The following is a 10,583-nucleotide window of genomic DNA, read 5'->3' on the forward strand; positions in this document are numbered from 1 at the left end:
AAATCAATACGAACCAATTTAACGTATAGTTTCACTCTGCTATGAAAAGTTACATCAATGTTCAAAACTGGGTCGACTTTGAGATGTCGCAGCCTTTGATCTCACTAACTCACTAAATCACTAACTCACTAACTCACTAACTCACTAACTCTTTTGTGTAGTACTAGAAATGTTCATTTTACCATGAAGCACTTGTTTTTAGTATAAGTCTTTAAAATTAGTTTTCAAAATTCTCATAGATTTTTGCGTGAGATTTTGTAACCTTTGGATTACTGTGTTTTCAAGAATTTTGACAACGTTTTAAAGATATCTTGGTTTTTTTGTCTTAAAAGGTAAAGATATCTCACATATTTAATGGTACGCAGCTGATTCTTCAATTATATATTTTTTAAATTCGTGTTTTTATTCCATGGTGAATTCTTTGAATTTGATTTGAAGTAAACCCCTTAAATTCTGACCATCCATAAACCTTCCCTGGGGTCATGTTACCGAAAGGCCCAAGTTAAACTGTTGGCGCCCGATAGGTTTACTAGTTTTGATGTTTATCAGACAAACCTCACTGCTACACTTGACCAAATTCAATTAAATTATCATGTTTTTCTGGTCCCCCTGTCTGTGCTCATATTCGGTAGCATTGGTTTTACAACCTCAGTAAATCCTAAAGTCTGCAAAGATAATAAAACCCAAAATGGTTTTATACATTTCTTCATCCAATCCTTTTATTCTTTGTTAATATCTTGCAAGGATTAAAACCTCCTTGCTAAAAGAACCATGACGTCAATTGTGAATGAAGCATTCAGTTAAACCACAATTCTGATTGATTTTATTAGTTTTTTTTTTAAATTGATATTTATCGATTCAGTAAACATATATTTGATGAAGAATGGAATAAAAAATATAACTATTTTTTCTTTCGAAAAACAACTTTAAAAAATAATCTATCTATGTGGCGTGGCCTCTACGGTTGAAAAAGGTATAACACGTTTAAAAGGACTGTAAGTGTTATTTTAAGTGACCCTCCATGCAAAGATGGCAATGCCAGATTTACAACAGTAACTGATCAAGAAAATTAGATGTGTTAGTTAGTTTCTCTAAACTATTCATTTGTATTTGCCAGTTCTCTGCGAAAGTGGCTTGCGCATTTCTTGCTTATAACTTTTAAGAAACAATAGAGAAATTATTAGAATTTAACACTTCTCGAGTTACAAAACGACGTTGTTTTCCACATTTTTGATCAGATGAAGGTTTAAAGGGTACCGTTGTAAATCGGACATTTCCATCTTAGCATGAAGGATCACTTGAAATTACGCTCACAGTCCCTTTAAATATTTTTGTCCACTTCTGTGAGAGTGAACCACTGTTGAACAGGATTAAAATAAACTCTTGATTATAAAATACGGAATTTGTTTTAACTTTTTTAAGCATATCTAAATATTTGATTGCACTAAAGAAGTATATAAGTATGTTGCCTGTGACCTTGAAAAAATGCCTGAATCAACCCATCTCAAAATAGGCCTGTGGCTCTCTACATTTTAAACCCATTTTCCGCTGACCAGGAATAGTAAACGCTAAAATATTTATCACTACGCAATTTACAACACAGTACACACCCCTTTGCAGGGGAGGGGGGGGGGCATCCGGCATAGTGTGGTATTTTAAGAGGGGGGAGGGTGACTGTTTTTAATCACAATCTTCCTTTTAAAATGCATGAGCTTCGTGTTTCATGAGGTATTTGTTTTGTTCCTGAGTTTAGCATACGTTTTATACTGTACAGGGTAATGTGATTATTTCTTTTACTCTCATTATACGTTAAAGGACGGAGCTTACCTTAAAGTTGTAAATAAATATTTTATTATTAATGATTGTATATAGATCTTTTAAAACATGTTTTTTAGGTTTGTTCTGCAAATAAAGAGTTTTTTTTGTAGATTTAACTGCTTGTTTTTACTTGGAGAGTGTGATCGCTTTATGAGAATGGACAATTTTAATGTATTCTGAAATTTTTCATTTACAACCATTGTATGAATTGTTATAGTTTGAATTGATTTATAATTATTTCAATTTATAATTACTTTTCCCTTTCATATATTATCCTTGAATGAATGCTGTAACTCCGCAAAATTTGCGTAATTCAAGAGGTCAAGGTGTACTGCACTGTACATAGGTTACACAGGAAAGGAAAAACATATACTTAATAATTTTTTATATATTTTATCATATGTATTATAATATATTATACCAGATTAAAATAAATCAAGGTGTTTTTACGGATCAAACAAATGTAGTTAATGTAAAATAAATGACTATAATGAAGGATATAAAAAAGGAAGCCTTTATTTTCTAGAGTTTGTTAATGCCAGAACTGTGTGGAAAATTTAAATCAAACTAAACTAAAACCAATAATTTGATATACATCATTTTGTCTGACGAAATTGACGATATCTCAAAATATAAAAAATATAAGAAAAATCCCGGGTTCTACATTATATTTATCTAATTTTCGTAGATGTTCAATTATAGCATAAACGGGATAAACCAATAGTAGTGCAATACTTGAATATTTTGAACTGTTCTATAATTAAATATTTTTATAACATAATTTTCAACAAGAGTAGAACAAGCAGACCTATTTTAGCAATATAGTGAAATTTAGGTTTCAGTTTCTCTTTCATTAATATTTGTAATGTTTTTCTTTCATAGAATTATATTTAATCATCAAGTTCGTTATCTTTTCTGAAAAATATATAGGGGAACCAAGCCACTTTATAAATTTATATCTTCACCATGTAATTATAGTATGCAAACCATTTTCGTGATGAATTTTGTTTCACTGTTTTCAATAAAGTATTTGAGAAGAAATAAAAAAAAGAAAACAAATTTGTAATGTTGTTTTATCTATTTTTCTAATCGAAAAAGTTTAAGACTTAGAATTTTAAAGATTAATTACAAATGGTGGATTTAAAGCTTACAATTTTGATATTTTTGCAAACTGATATTTGCAAGATGCATCAGGCTTATTCTGCACAGTTACACAGTGCAAAGTTCTTGTGTGCTAATTGTTTTGTGTATTTGTATTTCTGTGTATCTTATTCTGCGCAATTAATCAATCAATCGAACAGAAAAAAGCATTAAAATTAAGCCTTTTTTTTATTTTTATGTTATGTTATGTATTAATTATGTTTTATAAACATAAAACATAATTAAATTTCATATTATATAATTACACGCAATGCTTTCAAACACAGTACACATTGTACAAGTACACCTTCCTTGCATTCAAAGATGATAATGCGGGATTTACAACGATATCCTTAATAGCTTTGTCTGTTCAAGTTTCTCTGCAAAAGTGACTTGCTTGACTCAGAACAAGTCACATTACAAGTCAGGAAAACGAGTTTATATTCCCCATTTTTAATCTGATTTAAAGAGTACAATACAATACAATACAATATCTAAAGTTTTCTCAAAATTTTGACAAATATTAACCGGAAATTCTAAAATTTTTTTAATATTTAATTTTTTTTTATATTTTTTATTATTTATTATTTTTTATTTATTGATACAAACCTTGAAGCCTTGCTTTTTATAAACTAGCAAGGGTTAGAGCTGCGTAGGTGTTTATTATACGGATCTATTCAATCTAGATAGATAGATAGATAGATAGATAGATAGTTAGATAGATAGATAGATAGATAGATATATAGATAGATAGATAGATAGATAGATAGATATATAGATAGATAGATAGATAGATAGATAGATAGATAGATAGATAGATAGATAGATAGATAGATAGATATATAGATAGATAGATAGATAGATAGATAGATAGATAGATAGATAGATAGATAGATAGATAGATAGATAGATAGATAGATAGATAGATAGATAGATAGATAGATAGATAGATAGATAGATAGATATAGATGGATGAACATGTGTTTGGTTGAACTAAATATTATATTTTATGAAATATTTTTCTCACCTAATTTCCATATTCTCCATATCCTCCATACTCTCCATATTCTCCATACTCTCCATATTCTTCATACCCTCCATACTCCACACCAATATTCCTCACAGAACCGCATTTCAAAGGAATTGAGTTTTTGCCATAAACAAAATTAATATTAACAACCAGTGTCCGAATTTAATGGATTTGAGCCGCGTCTAAAATCCACCAAAAACAGGTTTAAATTGAGCGCCGGCTTAAATCTTGAAAAATTTAATACAATTTTTTGTTAATCTTCAGATTAATTTAATCATTATTCGATATTCGCATGGTAATCATACCCTCAAGATATAACTGAAATGAATAGATTAAGCACTGATCCTCAAATTAAAAGTAGATATCGGGATCAAGGGACCAAGGGATCAAGGGATCAAGGGATCAAGGGATCAAGGGATCAAGGGATCAAGGGATCAAGGGACCAAGGGATCAAGGGATCCAGGGATCAAGGGACCAAGGGATCAAGGGATCCAAGGATCAAGGGATCAAGGGATCAAGGGATCCAGGGATCAAGGGATCAAGGGATCAAGGGATCAAGGGATCATGGATTATAAGTATCCAACACAAAAGTTTCCAGCTTTGTTCAAGGAAATTATTTAGGAACCATCTTTGAATACAAAACAAGAGTGCTGTAGCTTGTGGGGGGAATTTTAACTAAAACGGATCTGTTTACACTGATTTTTCTGTCGTCCTCAAGAATATCTTGTAAAATAAAATACAAAATACATTCTCATGTCTGGTATATCTGATCTACGGGATTCCCCTTTCTACAGGGTTTTTTATATACCTAAAGAGTTTAAGCAAATGTTAAACAAGCTGTATCTATGATAACATTGTGTTAAATTTGCCTTAGTCAAACAAACATACAGGTATCCTGTTCTCACACCGACAGGGACGGATATACCGCCAAGTTTATTTGATTTTATTCTATAAACAAAATAAAGGTACGACTAAAAGTTGTGTCTGATCAAGCATGAAGTAACTATTCATAATTTTCTTTTTTAAACAGATTATTTCATCTGTGTGACTTTAATAAATAATTTATATGTTAGTTAAACTGACGGCATCGGCAACATTATTGATCATAGAGGTTTTGTGAATTAATATTTAATCCGCCAAAAACCGGTTAATTCATTTGAATGTAAATACAATGACTTATTTTCCTTTTAGAAGTAAAAAAATACTCCGCTTGACCTGTGACCTTGGGAAGGTTGAATATCTTGTTTGTTAGAATGGAAGAATGAACTATTTAAAGAATATAAAGAGAAACATGAGTTTCTCTCATAATTAAACAACAACTGCTATCCAGAATATTTTAACAAGTTAATTAGTAAGCGTTAACCTAATCAGTGTCAATTAATAAACGTGCTCTTTTACTTAGATTTTCTTTTACTTAAATATCTGATTAGCTCCACTTATGAAAAGTTTTTTTTTCTTAAATTTAAACTTAAACAACTTACTGCAAAGCCACCCCTCCCCCCCCGAAAAAAGAAGAAAAAATTACTGATTTTTAATATTGCCATTATTATTATCATACATATAAATCACAAACTCATCAACCAATCAATATTCTTTTATCATTTTGAATGATTTTAAGCATTCTTATTAGTTAATGATACAAATATGATTCTGTGAACCAAACACAATTCTTTTTGTAGATTTAAACATTGTTTTCAGATTTGAATGAAAAATTTGTTTTGTAAATGTATAAAATATACCAAACAAATAAATAGTCGAGTATTTTCTAGAAAATATTTAATATCCTGTCATACATACAATTTCTAATATTTTGAAATATAAAGAAGTATATATATATATCCTGGTTTGTATGTTTACCAGCTATTTTCTAGAAAATATTTAATATCCTGTCATACTTACAATTTTTAATATTTTGAAATATAAAGAAGTATAAATATATCTTGGTTTGTAGGTTTACCAGCTATTTTCTAGAAAATATTTAATATCCTGTCATACATACAATTTTTAATATTTTGAAATATAAAGAAGTATATATATATCTTGGTTTGTAGGTTTACCAGCTATTCAGATAGTTCTCTAGAATATTAGCATAAAGGAATTGAGTTTTTGCCACAAACTCAAATTTTCTGATCCCAATATCTTTGCAACCTAATGGTGCAAACCTTTGATATTTCAAACTTGCATTATTTTATCTATAAGTATTAATAGTTTTAAATATCTAAGGTCTACGACATTGGGATACAAAGATATAGAGATTAGAAAATCAGAGTTTGTGGCAAATACTCAACTCCTTTGTCACAAACTCTGATTTTCTAATCCCTATATCTTTACAACCCAATGTTGTAGGCCTTAGATATTCTAAACTATTAAGTTCAATTAGATCAAATAATCTAAGTTTGAAATATCAAAGGTGTGTATCATCAGTTTGCAAAGGTATAGGAAAACAACATTTTGAGTTGATGGTAAAGACTCATTCCTTTAAAAGCATTCCTTAATATTGAAATTTTTAAAAATAATATTACTCATGTTAGCACCAGTCAGATGAGAGCGTGCACTTTCTAACTTCTTAGCTCCGAACCTAGAAGGTCGGAAACTACTCTTTCTCATCAGTATGTGAATACAGTAATACGATGCGTAATAAAAAGACGTGGAGCGCAGCTATAGCTCTTGAAAAAAATATGCATGACAGTTTCTGAACTGATCTCTAAATTGTCAGTATATAATCTGTATAATCTGTATAATCTGTATAATCTGTATATTCTGTATAATCTGAATAATCTGTATAATCTGAATAATCTGTATAATCTGTATAATCTGTATAATCTGTATAATCTGTATAATCTGTATAATCTGTATAATCTGTATAATCTGTATAATCTGTATAATCTGTATAATCTGTATAATCTGTATAATCTGTATAATCTGTATAATCTGTATAATCTGTATAATCTGTATAATCTGTATAATCTGTATAATCTGTATAATCTGTATAATCTGTATAATCTGTATAATCTGTATAATCTGTATAATCTGTATAATCTGTATAATCTGTATAATCTGTATAATCTGTATAATCTGTATAATCTGTATAATCTGTATAATCTGNTTAAATATGTTTTTATAATTATCAGACATTAAATATGTTTTTATAATTATCAGACATTAAATATGTTTTTATAATTATCAGACATTAAATATGTTTTTATAATTATCAGACGTTAAATATGTTTTTATAATTATCAGACATTAAATATGTTTTTATAATTATCAGACATTATACATGTTTTATGTAAAGAGAGGAATTTCATGACAAGGAAGAAAATGTTTACTAATTGATTGAAACGTGAAGCCTAATTTAATCATGCTATTTATATGAACTGGTCGGAAAGCTGAGAAGTTACCTCCCACAATATTGAAACATCTGATATATGAAGCTGTTCATAAGAAAAAAGTGTCAAGTAGAAAAACTGTTACAAATTATAAATGTCAAAGCCCTTCAGAAGAATGATGTCAAATGCAGGAAGCAAAAACATTTCTAAATTTTAGTTTAAAATTGCATCAGGCAGAGGTTATTTTAATGAATTCTTAATTTACATGGTGGACAACCTTTATATATTTCTCAGGTTGAAGAGATTAACAGCTATGATTGTTGACCATAAACCTATCTCCTAACCCCACCCTCACGTAATGTCATCTTTACTAGCCCAAATCCAAACCAAATATTTCTCCGACTCTACCTATCCATCCAGACAAAGGAATATCGAAACAGTGAAACTTTTACTAAGTAAAAGATCAAATCCACAAATAACTTTGCAATCAATAGTTAATTCCACTTAAAAAATCCAGGTTTATATTTTCAGAATTGGTTCCAAATGTTTTAAATTATTCCATCAAAACCCGAAATCCTTAATCACTCCTTTTTACTCCGACACGGAAAACTACTAAGTTATACTTTTAAATATCAAACTCCATTAATACATTATCATTTAATTTTATTATACCTGCATTCTATTGCAGGTATAATAAAATTAATGAAATAATAAAATAATAATTAAATACATCTATTTACTGATTATTTGCGAATACTGTTTCCGAGTTGAGTAGTCTAACTGACTTACAGTCAATCAAGTATACCTGTCCATTTATCAACCGACTTACAGTCAATCAAGTCTACCTATCTATTTATCAACCGACTTAAATTATCGAATTTCCAATCTAATTAGGTAAATTATCCAATTTGCAATCTAATTAGGTAAATTATCCAATTTGCAATCTAATTAGGTAAATTATCGAATTTCCAATCTTATTAGGTAAATTATCGAATTTCCAATCTTATTAGGTAAATTATCGAATTTCCAATCTAATTAGGTAAATTATCGAATGTCCAATCTAATTAGGTAAATTATCGAATTTCCAAAAATTAGGCAAATTATCGAATTTCCAATAATTAGGTATATTATCGAATTTCCAATCTAATTAGGTATATTATCGAATTTCCAATAATTAGGTAAATTATCGAATTTCCAATAATTAGGTAAATTATCGAATTTCCAATCTAATAAGGTAAATTATCGAATTTCCAATCTAATTAGGTAAATTATCGAATTTCCAATCATTAGGTAAATTATCGAATTTCCAATCTAATAAGGTAAATTTTCGAATTTCCAATTATCTCTACCAAACCCTTGTGATCTTCTAATTTAATCTCCTAAACCTAACTCTCCCCATTTCCACATCTCCCTACATCTTCTCTACTATTAATCCCAATCTCTAGTTAACAAAGAGAATGATTATGATAAATTGCTGAGTATTGCAAGACTGTGATTAAAGATATCCTCTGTCCATTGCAAATGTTCTGCATGTTGCACATAAATGCAAATTTCATTTCCGATGGAAGACAAAAGATTATTCCGTGATTAGCTCTTTTGGAAATATTAAATTTACAATTCACATTTTTATTCGCTTGAAATCAAAATGAGATTTTTTAAACAATCCAATTTAATCAATTTAATCAATTTAATCAACAACCTCTTACTAAAACTTTTAATCGTAAAAGCAATAAAGATATTTATTCTGCAAATCATTTAACCAAAGTATTTAATTGGATAAGAAGTTTTTAGTAAATGTGAACTTTACAATATTATACACCTAAAATCACATTTCAAAGATGAGATTACAATTCCTTGGGATCTTTTTCTTTTGTTCCATTATAGAGATATACAATTCCTATTATTCCAATATAATGAGATTGGAACATTTGTTTAAGTATTGTTAATCTTGCACGCTTGATCTGGATATCCATTGTGACCACTTTGAGATAAATACTTAATCCCGAGATTCAAAACATAAAATTAGTTTTTATTTTAAAAATGTTATTTTAACATTAAATCATTTAACAATGTTATTTTAGGATTCACATGTCTGTCTTTGTATTTGTATAATTCCCATGTTTATCTCTCTGTATAACTGACATGCTGGCATAATACAGGAGGACCCATGAAAATTAGGTAACTTTTAGGTTAAATTTTGATTATAAATAGTCCTACAATGTGCAGTGTACACTGATACTTTTCAAACGAAAAGTAGATTTTCAAACTAATGGTGAAACTATCTGCTTTACAACAACACCAAATACACACAAGACAGCTTAAATTTCGTCTCCCTATTCCACAGATATATGGGAACCACTGTATGAAAAATAATATTTATCTCATTTTTGCCTTCCATGTAAACTTTGTTTGTGCTTTCTATGAGTTTTAAAGTAAATTGCAAATACCTCATCTTAGGTTCATATACTCCAGGTCTAGACATACACACTTTAGTACTCTGCCACACCCAGATACTAAACTCTGAAACTAAACCTGATAAAAATTAGGGAGTGGGCACTATAGGCTCATTTCTCTCAGTGTTTATGGTTGAGTATATGTAGTCAAATTTTCTGTAAAATGTACAGGGTTTCCTTCCAGTTTTCTACTAGTTTTCCTCTACTAGGTTTTCTCTATAAGGTTTTACTCTAATATGGTTTCTTTATGAGGTTACGTCTACAGGGTATCGTTTACAAGATTTCCTCAACTAGGTTTTATCTACTAGGTTTTATCTACTAGGTTTCATCTACAAGGTTTCATCTTCTCGGTTACCTCTACAAGGTTTCTTCTACAAGGTTTTCTCTGCAAGGTTTCTTCTACAAGGTTTTCTCTGCAAGGTTTCTTCTACTAGGTTTCCTCTAAAGGGCTTCATCTATAACTAGGTATCCTCTACAAGGTTTCTTCTATAAGGTTTTCTCTACAAGATTTCCTCTACTAGGTTTCCTCTACGAGGTTCCCTCTACGAGATTTCCTCTACGAGGTTTCCTCTACAAGGTTTTCTCTACAAGGTTTCCTCTACAAGGTTTCTTCTACAAGGTTGTCTCTACAAGGTTTCCTCTACGAGGTTTTCTCTACAAGGTTTCCTCTACAAAGTTTTTTCTACTAGGTTTCATTTGCAACGTTTCCTCTACAAGGTTTCCTCTAGAAGGTTTCCTCTAGAAGGTTTCCTCCGGAAGGTTCCTTCTGCAAGGTTTCCTCTATTAGGTTTCCTGTACAAGGTTTCCTCTAAA

Source organism: Eurytemora carolleeae, unplaced genomic scaffold (assembly GCF_000591075.1).
Source record: "Eurytemora carolleeae unplaced genomic scaffold, Eaff_2.0 scaffold25, whole genome shotgun sequence".
Lineage (NCBI taxonomy): Eukaryota > Metazoa > Arthropoda > Copepoda > Calanoida > Temoridae > Eurytemora > Eurytemora carolleeae.